This window comes from Bubalus bubalis, chromosome 12 (assembly GCF_019923935.1).
Source record: "Bubalus bubalis isolate 160015118507 breed Murrah chromosome 12, NDDB_SH_1, whole genome shotgun sequence".
In the NCBI taxonomy this organism is placed as follows: Eukaryota; Metazoa; Chordata; class Mammalia; order Artiodactyla; family Bovidae; genus Bubalus; species Bubalus bubalis.
Genome location: NC_059168.1, coordinates 886639 through 907557, shown reverse-complemented (window position 1 = coordinate 907557; position 20919 = coordinate 886639). Strand labels below are relative to the sequence as shown.

General features: G+C 48.8%; 1 long non-coding RNA gene across 5 annotated transcripts in view; it reads right to left on the bottom strand.

Annotated features, from left to right (window-relative positions):
- LOC112577988 overlaps window positions 1-19839 on the bottom strand; it is a 42708-nt gene extending 22869 nt beyond the window's left edge. The window contains exons 1-3 of one of the 5 annotated variants that reach the window (XR_006543164.2): window positions 7840-8000; window positions 6466-6713; window positions 2726-4959 (exon numbers count right to left, since the gene is read on the bottom strand). This is a non-coding gene — a long non-coding RNA (uncharacterized LOC112577988). Of the gene's footprint in view, window positions 1-2725; window positions 4960-6465; window positions 7811-7839; window positions 8001-18955 lie in introns of those variants that run through there. The other 4 variants (XR_003102122.3, XR_006543166.2, XR_006543165.2 and 1 more) reach the window with 4 other exon arrangements.
- Window positions 19840-20919: the final 1080 nt, after the last annotated feature.

Sequence of the window (20919 nt, the reverse complement as noted above, 5' to 3'; positions counted from 1 at the left end):
GAAACCAGGTGCCCCAAACCACCCTACCTGCCGCCCATCCCAGGGTGGTACCTGAGAAGGCTGAGCAGGGAGCTACAACTTTGATCCCTTCCCAGTGGTAACAAGCTCCTCCCTAGGGTCAGTGGAGACCTCATCGCGAGCCTAGACTTTTATCCCAACACACAGCAACAAGGAGCTCCTTCCTGCCCAGTGAGGGTGGTATCTGGGAGGCCCAGTGGTGAGTCAGGACCCTCTTTACCTCTCAGGGGCGACAAGGCCATGTGGGGAACAGCAACGAAGCACTCTGAGACCTCCCCATGGGGGCGCTGTCAGCGGAGGCCGCGCACGAGGCAGGGGGCTGAGCTCCTACTCCCACCCAGCAGTAAGGGGACCCCTGCCTCTGGTGTCAACAGAGGCCGAGAGAGAGGCCTGGACCTCCACCCCCACCGGCAGTAACGCGGCAGCTCACTGCCACCCCTGCCCTGCTACACCTTCGCCCGCAGTGTCAGAGGGAGCCAGTGAAAACAGATGGAGATAAGATACAGAATCTCTAAACAGAGGGCCCCAAATGTCAAGTCTGCATAGAAAATTGCTCATCATACCAAGAACCAGGGTCATCTCAAACTGAACAAAGAAAGCAACTGATAAATGCTCACAGACGGTAAAGAATCTGCCTGCAATGCAGAAGACCCAGGTTCGATCCCTGGGTCAGGATGATCCCCTGGAGAAGGGAATGGTAACCCACTCCAGTATTCTTGCCTGGAGAATCCCCATGGACAGAGGAGCCTGGCGGGCTGCAGTCCATGGCGTCATAAAGAGTTGGACACGACTGAGCGACTAAGCACAACTCAGATATATATATATATGACATATATATATAAAGCATATATATATATATCAGATCAGATCAGTCGCTCAGTCGTGTCCGACTCTTTGCGACCCCATGAATCGCAGCACGCCAGGCCTCCCTGTCCATCACCAACTCCCGGAGTTCACTGAGACTCACGTCCATCGAGTCGGTGATGCCATCCAGCCATCATAAAGCATATATATAAAGCATATATATGTAAGCATATATACATATATAACATATACATGTATATAAAACAGAGAAGTGACACTATGTACGGCAGAAAAGGTTTGAATGACAGCACATTTTCATTAGAAACCACTGAGGCCAGAGGACTTTCCAGCGCTGAAAGAAAAGAACTGCTGCAATGTATGTAGAAAAGAACTGTTTGCATAAACTCCTGTATTCAGTTGAAAGGTCTTTTCCAGTGAAAGATCCTTCACTGGAAGGAAATGAAAGGGAAACTAAGACATTTCCAAAAAATGAAAAATGAAGAATATTTATCACTCGCATATACCATATAAGAGTGGCTAAAAGTAGTTTCTTGGACAAAAAAAGAAACAATAAAAGAAAGACTTCTGGAACACCAGTAAGGAAAAAATAACACAATAAGCAAAAATATTGGTAATACTGGTAAATACAATGGACTTTCCTTTCTTTCTTAATTTTTCTAAATTATGTTGACAGTTGAGGCAAAAACTATAACATTGCTAATGAGAATCACAATATATGTAGAAGAAATATTTAAGACAGTTATAAACAGGAAGGGAAAAGGGATATATTAAGAAGTAAATCTAGACTTGACTCAGAGTTGCTAAATGATGACACTAGAAATTTATGGTCTCAATATATGCAGGAAGTCACTTGATATAATCCAGTTAATATTGCTGATAAAAACTCTCAGCAAGTTAAGAATAGATGGTAACTTTCTCTATCTGATAAGGGGCATCTACTAAAAACTAATGGCTAATAACATCATTATTAATGATGAAAGATGGAATAGTTTCCTCCTAAGATGAGAAACTTTCACAGATTCTACTCTACATTGTAGTAAAGATTTGATCCAGTGCAATATGGCAAGAAAAAAAAATTAAAAAGTTCTAGATCGGAACTAGAGAAGTAAAGCCATCCTCATTTGCAGATGACATGCTGAAACTCCAATACTTTGGCCACCTGATGTGAAGAGCTGACTCATTTGAAAAGACCCTGATGCTGGGAAAGATTGAGGGCAGGGGGAGAAGGGGACGACAGAGGATGAGATGGCTGCATGGCATCACTGACTCAATGGACATGGGTTTGGGTAAACTCTGGGAGTTGGTGATGGACAGGGAGGCCTGGCGTGCTGCGGTTCATGGGGTCGCAAAGAGTTGGACACGACTGAGCGACTGAACTGAACTGAACTGAGAATCTGTGTAAAAAATCCTATAGAAACAGAAAGTTACTAGACTGTAAAAGGTGACTTTAGTGAAGATATGGGGTAAGAGATTAATGCACCAAAAATGTATACTTTCAGTGAACAACTGAAAATTGAAATTTTAAAAATAGCTCTTACACTCATATCAAAAAGTATAAAACACTTAGGGCAAATCTGACAAAAGATGGACAATAGCTGTGCATGGAAAATTATAAAACACCGCTGAGAGAAACTAAAAAGAACCTAAATAAATAGATACTGTGCTCATGGGTTAGAAAATTCAGTATTTAAAAAAATTTTTTTTTTAATTGAATGAAAGTCTTTAAATTCTACGTGTGTGTGTGCTCAGTGAGTTGGTCGCGTCTAGCTCTTTGCAACCCCATGGACTGGAGCCCATCAGGCTCCTCTGTCTGTGGAATTTTCCAGGCAAGAAGACTGGAGTGGGCTACTGTTATCTACTTCAGGGAATCTAAAATCACAAAGAGATCTCACTATTCATGTATTAGGATGACTAGAACAAAAAGTCTGACCATAGCAAACATTAATAAGGACATGGAGCGACTGGAATTCTCACCCTTGGCTGATGAGTTTTACAAACGATGAGGCAATTGTTAACCAAATCTTTTCAAACCGCATTCAAGGAATCCACTCAAGCAACTGTCTTAATTTCTTCCCTGCCTCTTCTCAGGGCCATGATAGAGCCAGTTTTCCAGGGTCACACAAGGCCACCTCCAGCCTTAGAAAACTTCTCACCTTAAAGCAATCTGGAGTGGATCTAGTTTAGAAACAATCTTTCCAATGATCTGTGTTTTCTTGGAGGCACCAGACTACGAAGTTAGTATGTTGCTGTTGTCTAGCAGCTCAGTGGTGTTGGACTCTGTGACCCCATGGGCTGTAGCCCGCCAGGCTCCTCTATCCATGGAATTTTCCAGGCAAGCACGCCAGAGTGGGTTGCCATTCCTTCTCCGGGGAATCTTTCCCACCCAGGGATTGAACCTTCGTCTTCTGCGTTGGCAGGCAGATATTTTACCGCTGAGCCACCGGGGAAGCCTATGAAGTTAGTATGGTGTCTTCAACTGCCCTGCCCTCTTTAGGTTTGCTTGTCTTTGGATTGAGGTGACTTTGAAGGCGGCTCAGTGCCCAACCCAACTGAAGGGAGGAAGGCAGAATGCATCACGACTCAGCAAACTCTTCTGAATGCTTTTTTGAGGATTGAACACAACTCTCCGACTGTCAGGGCCTGAGCTGTGAGTTCTGTCTGTGTCTCTGCCTATGGTGAGAGGAAGCGATCAGGCTGAGGCCAGGAAAGACTTGCTATAGCTGATAAAGCCCATGCCCCTTGTCAGGAACCTGTGGTTTTTCTGTCTTTGAAGCAACAAGACGAGGAGGAGGTACTTTTCTTCCCAAACAGAGCTCCGTACATCGCTGGGGGGACAACTCATTCGCACACACCAGGACGCTGAGACCCTGAGCCCCAGGGCTGTGTGCTTCATTTCAGGCCAACTGGACACGGCTTTCTCCCTTACACGATGGGACTGGAAAGTTCCGTGCCCTCCCCTTGCTCTGTGGATGCGCGGAAGAGCTAGCCTCCAGGCTGGGGTGGAGAGGGCCGGCTGCAGCCCGGCCACCAGGCGCGAGTCCTGTCAGAACTGTCAGACCCCGCGGAGATGCCGCGCCGCCTAACCGTGACCTTGGTTGCTGGGAGGGAGGCTGGGCGTCAGTCATGCGCGCTGGAGCCTGGCTTCTAGCTTCGTTTTGCTGTCTTTTACTTTTCCTAAAATAATTCCGGGGAGTTTCTATCAGTTTGAAAGGACCAGTGAAAACTCTCCAGAGCTAAAATCAATCAAGGTGAAAAGGCAGTGTTTTTTTCCTTTTGGAACTTGGGTTGGTGCCTAAGGGGGAGATCAGTCAAGAAGCCCCCTGGGCCCCAGGTGAATCTGCAGAGCTGGCTATTTTTAGAGAGCAGGCTTTCTGAGATTCCAGCTGGTGGACCCCGAGCTGGCTCCTGTCACCCTCAGAGCGCAGGTGGCTTAGCAGAATATGATGCAGCCTAGCATGCGCTCCACTGATGCCACTCTGGAGCTGTAGCCTGAGAAGCTAGGAACTCATAGAAAGCCAGCTCTCATTCCTCGTCAGTTTCTTTTTTTTTTTTTTAATTGATGGATTCAGATGCTCTTTGGTGGGGGTAGGATTTTATTAAAGATTTATAAATGGAGCAATCTACTAGTAAAAATAAAAAGCATCACATCATCTCACTGGATGGCAGGATATTTTGTTTTTCTTTGGTAATGATCCATAAGTTGAGTCATTGGCTCAGATATGCCCTATGAAGTACACGATTTTTCTATGGGACATCTCCATGAGTATTTGCTGGCTTACTCCTGGATTAGAAGCCTGAGGAAGCTGGCCCTGGCTGCATGGAGCCTTTCCCCTCCAGGCAGGCACTCTCTGCACCCTCATCACGCAGGGGTCCCACTTGCTGTGGGCTTTGCATTCTGTTTTGTCCTCCTAGTCCAGGACAGGGCCCAGAACATGGAGGACCTCACCCACACGCACTGGGGGCTCCAAGCTCTTCATCTTTAGAGTCAGATGAGAATGCTTGTCTTACCAGCTCCAGAGTCTCCCTGTAGGATCCAGTCCATCCAGGAGCAAGATGCTGGAGGCTGTACGGCTCAGTCACATCCTATCCCCTCCTGCTCCTCCTCACTTTGCCCATCTGTGAAATAAAGGGCACAACTTTATGAGCAATGTTAGAGTCATCCTTACAAAATACTAACCTTTGCTAATTCTGGAATGTGGATATTTAGGCCTTTGTTGTATTATTCTCTGCATTTTTCAGTCTCCTGCCCCAATAAAAGAAAAGGAAAGAAAAAAAAATTTTTAAGACTTGTAGAAACTCTGGTCTCCTGCAGGTGGACTTTCTCTGGTTCAGGATACAGTAAGTGTTAGTAGCTCAGTCGTGTCTGACTCTTTGTTACCCCATGGGTCATGACAGAGGTCATTGTCCCAAGCAACAATGCTGGAGTGGATAACCATGCCTTTCTCCAGGGGAATCTTCCTGAGCCAGGGACTGAACCCGGGTCTCCTGCACTGCAGGCAGATTCTTTACCATCTGAGCCACTAGGGAGACACAGGAAAATGCCCAGTAAATCCAACTCCAGGCGGGATGAACAATTATGATAGACCATTCATCTTGTTTCTGCTCCTTCCATTGTTTTAGGAATTTACTATTAATAAGACCCAGCGGTAGGTTTCATCCCTGTTCCTGTCCTCATCTATTTAAGGCAGCTGTGTGCTCACCAGGCTCTTTGATCTAGGATAGAAGTTTTCTAGTTGAAGGCAGGTGAATATCCAGGATGATGTCATTCATGGCGTTGTGATTCAATATCATCCAACCCTACCCACCTCAACAAAATTGACCTGTACTAAGCTAAAGCACACACATGTATGAAGGAAAGCTTCTATCTGTAGCTATTAAAAATGTGCCTTGTCTAACACAATCCCAGACTTCCTTGGGCTTCACAAGCACACACAGCTCAAGAAAACCCATATGGTCATTTCTACTCCCGTAACTTAAAAAACAGCCAAGCTAAATTAAGTAACAACAACAACACAAAGTTGTTTCCCACACAGTTTGCCGTGCTCTCACCACCAAGTTTTCAGCCTGAAACAATTTCATGCTTGAGTTATTAACTTATGAAAATAGGCACAAAAGGGGGAAAATGTGAACAGATCCTCAACTATATTATTAGTCATTGCTACAGATGACTGCATTCCGGCACAAAGGCGTATCTCAGCTTTGAACAAAATGTAGCTCACTAATGGGTTATGCCTCGTGTAGGTTTCTGTAATCATTATGTGACCATTCTCTGTAATTTACCCTGGTTTCCATTAGGACTGTGTGCGTGGAGCAGGCATGCACTGAGGCACGCATGCACACACACTTTTAAGTCCCCTGTCATTTGTGGCTGAAAGGAAAGGTCATGGAGCCGTCATTCATTTGAGGGAAATACCACTTATTGATAAAGATAATATTTGGAAACTGGAGAGATGGATGAATGTGTGTGTAGATTCTGAAAATACTGGTGGATGAGGGGGTAGCAACGTGAATAAAGGAAAGGAATCTGGAAGCAGCCTGGAGAAGATGGAGGCAGAGTGGGAGAGTGACCAGGCTCATCTTGGGGTCTCTATTCCAGAGGGAAGAGAGGGGCATCTTTCTTACTTTGCTAAGTGCGCTCAGGTCTCCTGGTTGAGTGGTGAGATTCCAGGCAAGAGCCCCACTTTGGGGACGTTTGTTTCTGGCTGTGGCTCAGGGGTGTTGCCCTGAACACGTTTGAGTCAAATGAGTAACGAAGCCAAGTTTTGAGCCTGTTGATTCTCGCTTCTGTAAAGTCCAGAACTGGGTCTAGAAATCAAAGCTTGTGAATATTAACTTCTGAAAACAACAGCAAAAAGAGCCAGCAAGAGAATCTGCATGGGAAAGAAATACAGAAGGGATATGAGAAACTTGGAGAAGATCAAGCTTTCCAAAGACAAGTGTGAATCCCCGGAACCGTCTCCTAAACGGATCAGAGGCTGGGACCCCGGAAGCAGAGAGACACCCCACAATTCTCCGCCAGCAAGAGAAGCCCTTGGCATCCCCCCACCATAGAACTGGCCAGGAGAGGAACCCAAGTGGCTCTTTTAACCTCTTTGAAATGTTAACTAACAGTTTGATTTTGTTCTTTCCTCCTCTTTAAAACAAATGTGGTGTTACTTTGCCAGGAATGTAAAATCACATCCCAAGTCAACTGCTCATCTTTCTGCTCAGCTGAGTCCAAGCCCTGCCAGAGGGTCTCCTCCAGTCAGGTGACAGAAATGCCAGTCTTGCCAACGACCACTCTTCCACGGCTCTGCCAGGGGCCTCCAAGCCTCATGCTGCATTTAGAGCCCAGGACATACCACCCCCAGCTCCCGTGAAAAAACAGACATGCTCCCAGTGTCCTGCTAGGTACTAGGCAAACTCAGGCACGTTCAGCATGTTGGATGCTGTGCCCTGCGGAAGGGAGCAGGCTGGAGAGAAGTCAGGAGGACAAAGCCCCCTGAAAGATCTGGAATCTTTAGCGGATGGAGCCCCACTCTGCCTCACCATTTCACCTGCAACACAACGGGGCTCAATGGCTCAACAAGCGGCAGAAGTGGAGCTGCAAGCAGGTGGCACGGAACCCCGAGGCTCACCTGTCATCATGCCACCCACTCAGGCCCCCCTTCCCCCTCCTCCCAATGCAGGGCAAATTCAGTGGCAGGAAGCCTGCAGACAGGAGGGGCCGGGGGCTCTGTGGTTTGTTCAGAGGCCACTAGAAGGAGCCCGGCAGTGTCTCACAGCCAGCGCCAACCGCAGGGAAACTGGCCGGAGAGGCAGAACTCTGTGCCCCAGAGGCATGGGCTGAGAGGTCCACAGTGCCCCACGGGGACACTCCTCGAGAAGGCTCAGCCTATGACAGGGACCTGGGAGGCTGGATGAACTCTGTCCCACGGGCAGTAGGAAGTGGGAGAGGAACCTTCTGGAAAACAGAAATTCAAAGCCCGGGAAAGAATCCACCTTATCTCATCTCACCTTAGTTATCATCTCCACGGCCCACAGGACAAAGTCCTGCTTTTTGTTGTTGTTCGGTTGCTCACTCCTGTCCGACTCTTCAGGAGCCCATGGACACAAAGTCTTCCCTGTCCTTCACCATCTCCCAGAGTTTGCTCAAACTCATGTCCATTGAGTCGGTGATGCCATCCAACCTTTTCCTGCCCTCAGTCTTTTCCAGCATCAGGTGGCCAAAGTATTGGAGCTTCAGCTTCAGCATTAGTCCTTCAAATGAATACTCAGGGTTGATTTCCTTTAGGATTGATTGGTTTGATCTCTTTGCTGTCCAAGGGACTCTCAAGAATCTTCTCCAGCACCACAGTTCAAAAGTATCAATTCTTTGGTGCTCAGCCTTCTTTATGGTCCAACTCTCACATCTGTACATGACTACTGGAAAAAACATAGCTTTGACTAGACAGACCTTTGTCTGCAAAGGAATATCTCTGCTTTTTAATATGCTGTCTAGTTTTGTCACAGTGTTTTTTTTTTTTACAGTATGAAAAGGCAAAGTCCTGCTAAGTGTGCCTTACCTCACAGAATCCTCTCGCCATCCGTAAGATGAGTATCGTGATTAGATCCTCCCTCCCCCAGCTTTATTTTTAACATCTTAATCATTTTCAGTGTACATTCAATGGTAAGTACATAAATATTGTTATGCAACGGGTCTGCACAACTTTTTCATCTCACAAAACTGAAACTCTGTACCTATTAAACAGTCATTTCCCCCTCCCCACCCCCTCAGCCCGTGGCAGCCACCACTCCATTTTCTGTTTCTGTGAATTTGCCTACTCTAAGTGGAATCACACAGGATTTGTCTTTTCTGTGATTGGCTTAGTTCACTTAGCATGATGTCCTCAAGGTCCATCTATTTTGTAGCACGTGTCTGAGTTCCCTTCCAAGGGCTGAATGATTTTCCACTGTATGAATGGACCACATTTGATTGTCCATTCATCTGTCAATGGATGCTTGGGGTGCTTCCACCTTTTGGCTATTGTGAATACGGCTGCTGTGAACAGGAGTGTGGAAAAGTCTCTTTGCGATCTTGCTTCCAATGCATGTGGGCTCAGTAGCGTCCGACTCTTTTTGACCCCATGGACTGTAGCCAGCCAGACTCCTCTGTCCATGGGATTTTCAGGCAAGAATACTGGACTGGTCCAATAAAAAAATAAATTAATTAAAAAAAAGAATACTGGACTGGGTTGCCATTCCTCCTCCAGAGGTTCTTCCCCACCTATGATCAAACTCATGTCTCCTGCATCTCCTACATTGGCGGGTGGATTCTTTATCACTGAGCAACCTGGGAAGCTCATGCTTTCAATGTTTTTGTCCATATACCCAGAAGAGGAATTGCTAGATCACACGGTTGTCCTATTTTTAATTTGGGGGGGACCCTCCATACCATTTTCCACAAGCAACTGTACCATCTTACATTTCCACCAGCAGTGTTTAAGGGTTCAATTTCTCCACATCGTTGCCAATACTTATTTTCTGTTTTTTTATTTTTTTTTTTTAACACTAACCCTCCTCTTGGGTATGAGGTGATATCCCCTTATAGTTTTGATTTGCATTTCCCTAATGCTCAGTGGGGCTTCCCTGGTGGCTCAGTGGTAAAGAAGCTGCCTGCCATATAGCAGATTCAAGTTCAGCCCCTGGGTCTGGAAGATGCCCAGGAAAAGGAAATGGCAATCCAGTCCCGTATTATTGCCTGGGAAATCCCACGGACAGAGAAGCCTGGTGAGCTGCAGTCCATGGGGTCACAAAGAGTCAAAGATATGACTTAGCAACTGAGTATGAGCACGAATTCTCAGTGATACTGACCATCTTTTCATGTTGGCCATTTGCTTGTCTTCTTTAGAGAAATAGCTATTCAAGTCCTTTGCCCAATTAAAAATCAGATGATTTGGTTTTGGTTGCTATTGAGTTTGAGGAGTTTTTTACATTCCCCTCTCCTTCTTTCCCCCCCCAGCCCCTGCTTAAAAAAATAAAAGGGTCAAAGAAGTGGATAAGTTACTCCAGCCTTTGGACAGAGGCTACTTGATTCCGCAGCAGCTGGGAAAGACTGGCCCACCTTCACATGGGCGGCATCCAGAAGAGCTAAGAGCCCATCCTGCCAGCCAAAGAGGCTCACGGCAGACACCGCCCGTCACGTCAATACACACCCAGTACTCACAGCTCCGTGTGCCAAAGAGCTGTTGGAAAACCAATAGCAAAGCACTGGTTGCTGAGACTCAGAAGCATGTAATATACATCTTAATAAAGGTCCCACTTTCTTAAGTCTTCCTCTCTCAAGGAAGGGCTGAAGGAAAAACACTGCTTGTGGAAAAATACATTTAAATGGATCGGTGCAGGGCAACCATCTGCACATCTGTTCTTAACAGGTTTCAGCTGAAACTACTGAAAATATACACAGATCTGTTTATGTGGAACCAGTTAAATATGATAAGATTTCAACTGAGAGGGTAACTATGGATTCAGTGGTGGGAAAACAAAAAGCACCTCCCCACCCCCCAACACTTGATCTCCACACACGTTCCTGCTATTTTACTGCAGATGTTGTCGAGGGAATAGGATTTGCTGCGAATTAAAAAGATCTAAATTATTTGAGATTGGTTACAAACAAACTCAAGATGGTCCCAGCAGCCTCTCTGCAGTAGGTAATTCTTGCCTCACCACCAATCTGGGCTGAGTGAGTCCTTGGTCATCACAGAGGAGCCTACAGCTGGGAAATCACTTGTTTCTGAATAATTCTGTCTTCACTCCTCCACCAAGACATTCGAGAGGAAGCCAGCAGGGAGGCTGCTGGCACTCAGAGCACAGTTGTCTTCCCTCCCTAAAAATACACCGTGGCCCTAAAGACACACAGGCAGAGGGGAGCGAGCTTCAACTGGCACCCTATGAGGGCCTGGGCTTCCCAGGTGGCACAAGTGGTAAAGAATCCACCTGCCGAGGCAGCAGACACAAAAGATGTGGGTTTGATCCCTGGGTCGGGAAGATGCCCTGGAGGAGGAAATGGCAACCCACTCCAGTATTCTTGCCTGGAAAATTCCATGGACACAAGGGCTTGGCAGGCTACAGTCCATGGAGTTACAAAGAGTCGAACATGACTGAGCGAGTGAACGCATACCACATAGCTATGAGGTCCCACTGTCATTCCCTTATAGAGATGGGAAGACTGAGGCTATAGGATGATTTGCCCAGGACCACCCTGGCAGGAGGGAGTGAGGTGTTCCAAAGGAAGAAAGGCTGCTCCTCCTGTCTAAATATTCCTTGGGGTGAGGCCACAATTCAGAGAACTATAGGGCTCAGCAGCTAAGAGGTGAGGGGCCCTGGGCAGCTAATAAGTGGCTGAAGTGGATTGATACAGACACTGTGAGCCCAGATGGTAGGGTTTTTTTATCTTTTGGCTATGATGTGCAACATGTAGGATCTTAGTTCTCTGACCAGGGATTGAACCCACATCCCTTGCATGGATACATGGACTCTAAACCACTGGATCACCAGGGAAGTCCCCAGATCCTTAGGTTTTTGGAAAGAACCAGAAGTCATTAGGGCTTCCCAGGTGGCGCTAGTGGTAAAGAATCCGCCTGCCAGTGTGGGAGACTTAGGAGATGGGAGTTATATCCCTGGGTGGGGAAGATCCCTTAGAGTAGGAAATGGCAACCCACTCCAGTATTGATGTCTGGAGAATCCCATGGACAGAGGAGCCTGGTGGGCTACGGGTCATAGAGTCACAAAGAGTTGGACACGACTGAAGTGCTTCGCAAGCAGAAGTCACTAGATTTCTACATGTTGGCTCAGGAACTGAAAACAAACCCCAAAACCAGGCCCGGCTTGATCTGCAACCCTCGCTGTGGGTCCTTGGGGCTTTGCAGAGGCTGCCTTGGCTTGGCTTGCTCACCAGGTGGGACTCGGGGGGTCTGTCTCTGGTGCAGAAGGCCTTGGTCATGGACAATGTGCCCCAGCCCAGCCCCCTGGTCCCTGACTCTCTTCTAAAGCCTTTTCCTGCTTCTTCATTGGAGTTCTCATCTTGATTCCAGCACACTGAACGTACATTCATTTATCAACATTCATCTAATAATTTCTCTCTTAAAAAGTGACATCAGTCTATAAAATGCACCACAGGGAACCCAAGAAGAGCACTCACATGTATTCAGAAACACTCAGTCCAAATTGACATATGACAACATTCCCCACCCCCGGCATCTCCCAGGGGCTGGGCTGTGAATTGGTAAGCTTCTCATTCCTGCTGGACCCCATGCTGTGAAAAGGCACCTATTTCTGTTCCTTGAAAATCATTTTTTTTTTAATAAGCAGGTCATTGGAAAACAATTGTGAATGGCAGTTTCATTACATGAGGATTTTTAGAACAAAGAGAATATTGCTCACATTCTATGACCTGCTTGATGATACTGAATTTTAATTAAAAAAATGTTCACGTGTTAAATTGACAAGGAAGGTTTGACACTAGGGCTATAAAATAAATCAGGGACATAAAAGATGGTTGACAGATGGCCTCAATGAACTAGTCAATGCTACTTCATGTCAGTCTTCTCTCTCTTTTTTCATTTGAAATTTTCGGTTTTGAGCTAGAAGGCACAGAGATGGCGAAGCTGGTAAAACCAGCAGAGGGTAAGAGAAAGGGAACCTCATTTGCCCTGTTTGCATGCATGCCTGCTTAGTCGTGCCCAGCTCTTTGTGACCCCATGGACTGTAGCCTGTCAGGTTTCTCTGTTCATGGGATTCTCCAGGCAAGAATACTGGGGTGGGTTGCCATTTCCTCCTCCCGGGGATCTTCCTATCCCAGGGATTCAACCTGTGTTTCCCGTGTCTCCTGCATTGCAGGTGGATTCTTTTACCTGCTGAGCCACTGGGGAAGCCTCTATGAAGGCCTCAAGTATCATCTTGTGCAAAGGATCAGCTGTTGTCTCAAAGAGTCTCCTCCAGGTGGCTACTGTCCCAGGCCACCCTAGAGTAGCCCTTTGAAAGGGCCAGTTTTTCTGAGCAACAAATACGGGACTGCTTCCAGGAGACTGGTGGATCTCAGGAGCCTCAGAACTGGGAATGAATTATTTTAGAGCAATAGGGTCAGGAAGATCCCCTGGAGAAGTAAATGGCAACTCCACTCCAGTATTCTTGCCCAGCAAATCCCATGTGCAGAGAAGCCTGGAGTTGGACACAACTTAGCAACTAAACAATAACAATAGATCAAATGGTGTGTGGGCAGGAGCAGGATGGTCAAGCCAGCCCAAGCTTCACTACTTATAAGAGAGTTGTCTTCTGAGATGATGCAATAATTGAATAGGAAAATCCAAGTGCAGAAAGCATGTCAGTGTGCTGGGTTTAAGAAAGGCCATCTAATGCAGATGGAGGTGGTCCGCTTCCCCTCTGGATAGACCTTGAGGATATGATGCGTCAGTTCATGTCCTAAAGCTCCATGAATGAGGAGCTATTTCACCCTAATTGCAGAGCCTCAGTTCTGGCCAAGGGGCCCAAGGTGGAAGAATCACGTCCATCACAACCTGTGCAAAAAGGAAGCAAATGACTTGATTCTTGGGAGCCTGTCTCACCCTGGGACAAAGGAGCAGACTACAGGCTTCTGGGGAAGGCCTGCATCTTGGGGATGGAGGTATCAGCCTCACAGGGTGGGAGCCTGAATGCCTGCTTCCTGCCCGAGAGAACAGATGTGCAAGAGGGGGTTGTAGAGTTAACCACAACTAGAACAGGGCCTCAGCCCTTGCTGGAAAGAGACAGTAATGTACTCAGAGTCCAGGGTCCACACCAGGGACACAGAACAGCAGGTGCAAAGGCCCTGAGGCTGGACTGGCCTGAGTAGAGGGGATGAGCCACAGCCAAGACCTAGGGGAGGTGCTAGCCATGCACAGGGAGGAGTCAGAATTCCATTCTAAGGGCAACAGGAAGCCACTATTGGGTAGTAAGGAGGAGAAGGGTACAGCTCAGAGTCTTTCCCAAAGATCAAGCTGGTTTGTGTGGAGAATGAGTCCAGTGGGGCGAGAGGCTGGACTGGGGGCCAAGTGGGTGATGTCACAGGAGAACAAGGGCTGCATGTCACAGGGAGAACCAGCAAGACCATGGTGGGGAGCTGGGCGAGGAGGGCGGGGGAACGGTCCATGACAAGGCATCTAACTCCCGGTTTCCTCCATGGGGAAATGGACGCAATAATTCCCACCTCTCAGAGAGGCTGTGGAGATCAGAAACAGGTGTGGTGCCCCAGCCCAGAACATGTGCCCAAGAGCTGAGAGTCTCACTGTGTCCCCACGACCTCCTTGTCTCCATGGGCACGGGCAGCAGACACTGCCTTCAGTGGTGCCCCTTCTGACCCCTTGTCCCCAGTAAAGTGAAAATTCGTGGCTGGGTCAGTATAGGAGACAGGACGGGTCTGGGCCGCTCCTTCTGAGAAATCACGTGCAGCTCCGAAAGCAAAACAGTGATGCAATGAACTTCCAGGTTCTTAAAAACATTCTGATGGTTACGAAAAGTTAACAGGGCGCTGATGGGGACTGGCCCAACAATCACCATGAAGCTCTCCGTGCCTGTTGTTCAGTCGCTAAGTCGTGTCCCACTCTTTGCAGCCCCATAAACAGCAGCACGCCAGGCTTCCCTCTCTTTCACCATCTCCCTGAGTTTACTCAAACTCATGTCCATTGAGTCAGTGATGCTATCTGCCTATCTCATCCTCTGTTATCTCCATCTCCTCTTGCCCTCAATCCTTCTCAGCATCAGGGTCTTTTCTAAATAAGTTGGCCCCTTGCATCAGGTAGCCTAAGTATTGGAGCTTCAGCTTCAGCACCAGTCCTGCCAATAGGGTTGATTTCCTTTAGCATTGACTGGTTTGACCTCTGTGCTGTCCAAGGGACTCTCAGGAGTCTTAGGGAGGCAATACTGCCCAGAGCACAACCGAGGGGCTGGACCCAGGACGGTCCTTAGGGCAGGGATCCGCGGGTCCACTCCCTGCCACGATGTCCCCAGCCTTCACACCTGGAGAAGCAGAAGTGGGCATTGGGGAAAGCTGAGGAATTCCCACGATCAGGTCAAACACCCCCTTCTGAGCTCTGAGTTCTCAGCCAGCCTTGCACACAGCCCTCCACAAGATCCTCATGGTCCTCCCGAGAGGGGGATGCTTGTGAAGTTTATTCACAAGAGAAACCGGGCCTTTCCCTGCAGGGTCTCCCGACAAGCTGGGAGGACTCCCTGCAGGAGGAAGCGGGTGGCAGGGCTGTGGGAAGGATGGGCAGGGCGGGTGATGGGGCAGGGTTCCCAGCTCAGCATGAATCCTGGAGAAGGGCACATGATCGGTTTTCTCTGAGCCAGCACATTTTCCATTCTAAATATAGCCCAGGATGACCCAAGACATCTTCTCCTTGCAAGGAGACCTACGGTTCTGTATTTTGCAGCACTTCTGTGATGGTTGGAAGAAATAAACAGAGAGACAGGCTCTTCACTCCTGTGCCCTGATCCCACAGGGCCTTGGGGCCTTAGGCATGACATCCGCCCCCCTTGAGTGCGGCGCTGGGTGAGGCGCTATCTCTGGCCACCACTCTTTAGGCAATACCAAATATTTTGCCAGCCTGGTATCTCCGTCCAGCAAAGTGAAGCAAGGCTCCTATTCACCCAGAAAAGGCCATCCATCCATCATCCCAGGCTGCGATGAGTGGCCCTTTCTACCATCCTCAGGCTGGTGCGCCTTGGGCATCTTACACGTGAGGCCCAGCCTGATGGGTTTTCACCAGACAGCAGATTCCCACCTTTCCTCGGAATCCTGCTAGAGCATCAGGCTTCTCCATCCCAGTTCTGGAAGGTGCGGGCTTTTCTGCGAGGGTAACCGCCACAGGCCTGGGGCACACAGTGGTGACTCTTGGCTCCAATACCCTTGGCTGCTTGTTTATTTATAATCGAGGGGACTTTTTTCTGTATCTGAGTGGGGCTCTGCTAATTGCTGCCCAAGCACTTCTGGGGAAGTTCAAGTTTCCAGAGGCTGTTAACTCTGACAGCGCCAGGGCTTCCCAGACAGGGCGCCCCGAAGGTGTCTGTAAAGCTGCTTTATAGGAGGCACAAAGCACAGCGGTCTCCGAAGGGTTAGGGGTTGAGACACGAAAACAGTCGTGGCAGGTTATATACAGCAAAGAGTGAGCAATGCAGGCAAGGGAAAAGGAAGATGGATAGGGATAAAACACAGGGACATGCTCCTCTCTCCCTCTGATAACTCTCCCCCTTGCCCCCTCCCCCTGCAACAACCCGACAGACAGACACAGATGCGGCAGACTTAAATCTGGCACAGCGTGTCCACAGCAACGAAAGAAAACATATCGAGTTACTCGCAGCCCTGCTCAGATCGGGGCCTGGGCCTCCCCATGCGCAAAGCTCTGTGGAGGAGAACAGGCCTCCTCGGCGTGTTGTCAGACCCACAGCCCTGAGCTCTGCTCGCCTGACCCTGACGGAGTTTGCTGGCCCGGCCCCCAGCCAGCAGGTTAATTCCCTGCCTGGCAGGTGGAGACAGGTAAAACAAACCAAAATGGTATTGCAGGCCGCAAGAAACCTTCCTTTAAAACCTGATCCACCTCCAGGGAGAAAACACGCAAAAACTTGACTCTGGACAGTCCTCTGTTTTCTTAGGGCTGCTGGGAGAGGCCTGGCGGCCAGGGTAAATAAGGCAACGGGCTTCAGGCAAAGACCACTTCCTATCCTCTGTTCCCAGCCCAGAGTCAGCTGTCAATCTTGCAGGATGGAGGCGATTTGTGGGGAAAAGGCTGGTGGAGAGAGAGGGGGACCCCAAGGGAGAAACCTTAGCCACAGGTGCGGCAGAGCGCAGCCCCAGAGTCTGTGCTGCTCAGAGCTCAGTGCCCGGGGAGAGCAGGCTGGGGCTCCTGAAATGCAACCCAGGGGGGTTTCAGCCTCTGCTTTGAGCAGCCGGACAGGCAGGCAGGCTGCCAATGGGGACTGGCTGAGCCTCTGCTGTGTGTGAAGCGGGGCCAGGGAAGGCCAGGTATATCTTAGTCATCAGTCAGCATCCCTGCCAGCCGGCACAGGGAATGCCCCGAGGAGACGAGACAACCAGCTGGCACAGAGCATCCATAGTCAGTATGCTCCCTGGGTCACTGGGTGTGGGGTCTTCTCAAAGCCGGTTCATCTAGTTTTCCTATGCTGGCTCAGACAGTAAAGAATCTGCCTGCAATGTGGGAGACCTGGGTTCAAACCCTGGGTTGGGAAGATCCCCTGGAGAAGAAAATGGCAACCCATTCTAGTATTCTTGCCTGGGAAATCCCATGAACAGAGGAGCTTGGCAGGCTCAGTCCATGGGGTCTCAAAGAGTCTAGACATGACTGTGCGAATAACACTTTGAGCCTAGGTGGGCAGGGCAGGGCGTAGCATCACCCCCATTTCACAGGGGGAGTTGAGGCACAGCGGGGCTGTGTGAGCCAGCATCATGAATCCTCTGCCTGCTCTCCTCTGGGTGGGTCTGAGAGCCCTGCCCCGGGCCCGGCCCCCAGCTGGGGTGCTGATGTCAGCTTACACTGGACTCTGCCGGGGACCTGAACTCAGTTTATGTCTGTGATGCAGCAGTGACGGGCCCAGGGGAAGGGGGAAGCAGACGGCATCCAGAACACTAAGCCAACATAACTGATGTCCTTATAAACATTAAAAGGGGAAATCTGGACACAGAGATATGCACACAAGGAGAACATCATGGAACTTCCCTGGTGGTCCAGTGGCTTACACGCCACACTCCCAATGCAGGGGGCCCAGGAACGAGATCCCATAGTTCAATTCAGTTCAGTCGCTCAGTCATGTCCAACTCTTTGCGACCCCATGGACTGCAGCATGCCAGGCTTCCCTGTCTATCACCAACTCCCGGAGCTTGCTCAAACTCATGTCCATCGAGTCAGTGATGCCATCCAACCATCTGATCCTCTATCTTCCCCTTCTCCTCCTGCCTTCGACTTGCCCAACATCATGGTCTTTTTCAGTGAGATCCCGCATGCTGTACCTAAGACCTGGCACAGCCAAAAAAAACCCAAGGAGAACATCATGCGAAGATGAAGGCAGAGATGGGGGTGATGCAGCTACAAGGTAGAGACCACCCAGGACAGCCAGCCAACATCCAGGAGCATGCAGGGGCCTGCAGCAGGCTCCCACTCGAGCCTCTGAAGGGGCAGCCCTGCCGACCTTGATCTCGGGTTTCCAGTCTGCAGAACTGGCACAGTCAGCTTCTGTTCTAAGCCCCGGCTTTGATACTTGGTTATGCTGCTCCCAGCAAACTGATACAGATGCTACTAAAAAGGCAAAGATGAGGGACCTAGGTGTTGTGGGTGGTTTATCTTTAAAATGAACTGTGAAGGCCCCTCGAGCTCTGTCCTACAGGCACTGAGCCTACTTTATATTGGAACAAAGGGTAAAACCTTGCAAGGCAAGCATAGCTCAGGAGTTCTCAGCTCAGACTTCCTTCCGGAATCCTTACCCTGCCTTGTTCTCAACAGAAATTATATTGTTTATTTCTCCCATAAGTTTTCCAAAGCAATGAAAGCATCCGCTTCCCCTTCTGGGCACAGGTGGGACTCTCTGGAAACCATGGTGTAGAACAATCCCTCTTGTTTAAACAACTTACAGACCTGGCCTCTTGTGAATTTTCCAGTTATCCCAATTTGTTTCCAAGAGGAGACCTGAAAACTCTTTCACATGATGGACATTATGAATGATGCTTCTAGTGTTAGTATACCCAGGTGAGGAATTAGGTCCCAATGAGTATCAATAAGGCTTCCCTGGTGGCTCAGTGGTAAAGAATGCACCTGCCAAGCAGGAGACTCGGGTTTGATTCCTGGGCCAGGAAGACGCCTTTGAGGAGGAAATGGCAACTCAGCCAGTATTCCTGCCTGGAAAATTCCATGGGCAGAGAAGCATGGCAGGGCTATAGTCCATTGGGTCATGAAGAGCTGGACGCAACTGAGCGCATATGCATGAACGCAACTTGGATCATACAGAGAGGGGGATGAAGTGTAGCCAATTTTCCACTCGTTCAGAAACAGATGACCTCATAGACTTCTGAGAATTGGAAGATTCTTTAGTAAATACTCAGTCCACTCACCTCTTTGATAGGAGGTCATGGGACTCATCCAGGGCGGCACAGCTGGTTCAGTGGCAGAAGGGAGCGTGGAAGCCTGGTGCTCTGGTTTGAAGGCAGGCTGTCTATCACATGGAGAAGGATGTCATCTGTAGAACTGGTGTGGGTGAGTGGGGGGTCATGCACACCCTGTTCCAGAAGGTTCCCTCTATGGGCTCCTGGACATTTCAGTTTAACCTTTACATGCCTCCAAGAAAGGCCAGGCACCTTCACTCCATCTTCTCCAAAGCTGTGAGAACCCCACCCCAATACAGCCAGCCACACAGACTGTTCCCAGCTGCAGAGAGGCCAGTCCCTGCTCCCTGTCGCAACTCCACAGATACGATCGAGGGTGGGGGGATGGATCGCGCATTTACGGCGTTCGGCAGATCTCCAAGGAAGGTCTGTTTCCAACCACTGAGGAGGCAAAGAGCAAAACAGACCTGTCGGCTCAGCCACATTGTTGTCAATCTGAGCACGTGTTTCACATCAAGAGAAGGGCTGTGGTCAGGGTAGAGGGAGCCAAAGGCAGATTCAAAGGTTCTTCAGCTCTCAAAGATCTCAACCTCTTCAAAGTTTCAACCCTCAGAGCACTTGCAGGGTTTCATTCCACTCAGCAGAAGCGTTTCTGCCCACACGCTCAGGTGCCACGGGCATGTGTGGGGAATCGGCTGCGGTCCAGAAGGACAGCTACAGGAAACCGGATGGTTGCCTCTCTGCAGATACTTTCCCAAGAGGACGTAACTTCTTCTTTGGGATTTGATAAACTCCTTGAGTGCTTCCCAGATGGTGCGGTGGTAAATAATCTGCCTGCAATGCAGGAGATGTGGGTTTGATCCCTGGGTTGGGAAGATCCCCTGGAGGAGGAAATGGCCGCCCACTCCAGTATTCTTGCCTGGAGAATCCCATGGACAGAGGAGCCTGGCACACTCTATGGGGTCACAAAGAGTTGGACATGACCGAGTGACTAACACTTTATTCAGATTTCCTTAGTTTTGCCTCCATCTCCATCTTCTGTTCTTGGATTCCATCCAGGACATCATATTATGTGAAGTGGTCCTGTCTTCCTAAACCCCTCTTCATTGAGACACTGTCTCAAACTGTCTCATACATTGTCTCAGTTGCTTTTGACCTGGACATTTTTCAGGAGCACTGGTCAGGTGTTTTGCCGAGTGTTCTTCAATCGGGATTCGCCTGGCGTTTTCTCACGATTAGGCTGGGATTATGGATTTCTGGGAGGAAAACCCAGAAGTCAAGTGCCATTCTCATCCTATTACAGCAAGGGTACATACATTCAAGACGCCTTATTACTCTTGATGTTGACCTTGATCTTCTGGCCAAGGTAGTGTTTGTTGGGTTTCTCTAAAGCTTATCTTATTTACTTGGCTACTTTGGGTCTTAGTTGTGGCACGTGGGATCTTTGTTGAAGCTCATGGACTCTCTAGCTATGGCGTGTAGGCTCAGTAGCTATGGAGCATGGGCTTAGTTGCTCCGTGCATGGGGGATCTTTGTTAACCAATCAGGGATCGAACCTGCATCCCCTGCATTGCAAGGTGGATTCTTTACCACTGGGCCACCTGAGAAGTCCTTCAGGGTTCTTTTTCTCCCTTTCCACACTGTACTCTTGAAAGGCAGTTTCTGTGTACAGGAATTCTGCTCCACCTCCTTGGGGGCAGAGGATCTACATTAATTATCTGAAATTCCACTGTGTGGGAGATTTACCTATTCTCCATCAGTTTATTCAAATTATCAGTATGAAATTTTCCATATTTATTTTATATTGGATTATTTATAATCCAAGACTATTTTATCGCTCACATTGTTTCCGCCTTGGCCTATGGGAGCTCTTTCTCGCAGAGGCTGTGTTCCTTGGTCACGCTTCCATCATTGCCTGTTGCTGTCTGCTTTTCTGAGCCCTTACTCTCTGACCCCAGAAGATGCTTCAGGCT